We start from the raw sequence: 1849 nt of genomic DNA, 5'->3' as shown, positions 1-1849 counted from the left end.
TTGAGCTATAGGCGCCGAGCCTCTTTTATTTATTTTTTGCAGTTTTTGGCTGGGGCTCAGTTTGAACCTGCCACCTCTGTCATATGGGGCTGGCGCCTTACCCTTTTGAGCCACAGGCACTGCCCTCTTAATAATTTTACTTTTGAAAAGATAAGCACAATTTGCTGCCCTGTTCATACATACCCTTTGTGATATCCAATGAGTGCAGATTCTTGTAGACTTGTGATGCAAGGAAGTTCAACAAAACTCAAAGTGAGTACAAGATAAGTATGTCACTTATTTGAGTGAGACTGAGTAAGCCAGACAGTGACAACCCAGAGAGACCATGTTTTCCATGTGATCTAGGACTTGCTTCAAACTCAGAAAGAAGGCAGTAACATTCTATGAAGCATGAAGGACCCAAGAAGCATATCACATCTTTTTTTATTTGTGTTATTTACCATTTACCATTAGCCAATCATCAATGCTGGAAATGATAACAAAGAAGGAAAAGAAAGACAAAGCAATCCACAGTTCTTTTTCCTTTCAGCTCTACCTAATTTATTACAGAGCTGAAAGTACAGGGTGTTGGTAGATCATAGATATGCCAAGAAGTGAAATCAGCTGGGCACAGTGGCTCTTGCCTATAATCCTAGTACTCTGGGAGGCCGAGGGGCGTGAGCCTTAGGAGTTCAAGGCCAGCCTGAGCAAAAGCGAGACTTCTGTCTTGTAAAAACAAATACCTTGGCATTATGGCAGGGGCCTATAGTTCCAGCTGCTTGGGAGGCTGAGGCAAGAGAATTGCTTGAGCCCAAGAGTTGGAGGTTGCTGTGAGCTGTGACGCCCTAGCACTCTACTAAGGGCGGCAAAGTGAAACTCTGTCTCAAAAAAAAAGTGAAATCAAAACAGTCAAGTTAGTTTGGTACAGCATTTCCACTGTTTTGATAAAAACAAAACATTTGTTCAAGTAAAAGCTACAAAATACAAATTGTATAATTTTAGTGATTCAGTATACAAATTATGTGCTCTATAAAATAGTTTATACAAGAAATATGAAGATGATGGTAAAATTCATACTAATGACATTACTTAGAATAACATTAAATAGCAAATAAATACCATAACAAAAGAAGACAGACAACAAAAAAAAAAAAAAAAAAGGGAAAAACCCCTTATATTTTAGTACCTTTTGTGGAAGTTTTTCTTACTTTTTGAAAAAGGTGTCCAGGGCAGTGCCTGTGGCTCAAGGAGTAGGGTACCAGTCCCATATACCAGGGGTGTTGGGCCAAACTGCAAAAAAAAAAAAAAAAGAAAGAAAAAGAGGATCTATTTTGCACTGGACCTCACAAATCAGGGGGTAGTCCTGTCCTTCAATTACTAAATGTGTGACATTTAGCAAGTTATTTAAATAGTAAGTACAGGGTGGCACCTGTGGCTCAGGAGTAGGGCTCTGACCCCATTTACTGAAGGGGGTGGGTTCAAACCAGGCCCTGGCCAAAAACTGCAAAAATAAATAAACAAATAATAAATAGGGGTGGCGCCTGTGGCTCAGTGAGTAGGGTGCTGGACCCATATACCAAGGGTGATGGGTTCGAACCTATCTCTGGCCTAACTGCAACAACAAAAAAAATAGCCGGGCTTTGTGGTGGGTGCCTATAGTCCCAGCTACTTGGGAGGCTGAAGCAAGAGAATCGCCTAAGTCCAAGGAGTTGGAGGTTGCTGTGAGCTGTGACTTCGTGGCACTCCACCGAGGGTTAATAAGTGAAACTCTGTCTCAAAAAAAAAACAGAAACGAATAATAAATAGTAAGTACAGGCAAACCACGAGTTAAAAATGTCTAACTTGGCTCGGCGCCTATAGCTCAACCGGC

This window comes from Otolemur garnettii, unplaced genomic scaffold, assembly GCF_000181295.1.
Source record: "Otolemur garnettii isolate 467f Iridium unplaced genomic scaffold, OtoGar3 scaffold00018, whole genome shotgun sequence".
NCBI lineage: Eukaryota > Metazoa > Chordata > Mammalia > Primates > Galagidae > Otolemur > Otolemur garnettii.
The sequence above is the reverse complement of the archived record's forward strand: the minus strand, read 5'-3'. Positions refer to the sequence as shown.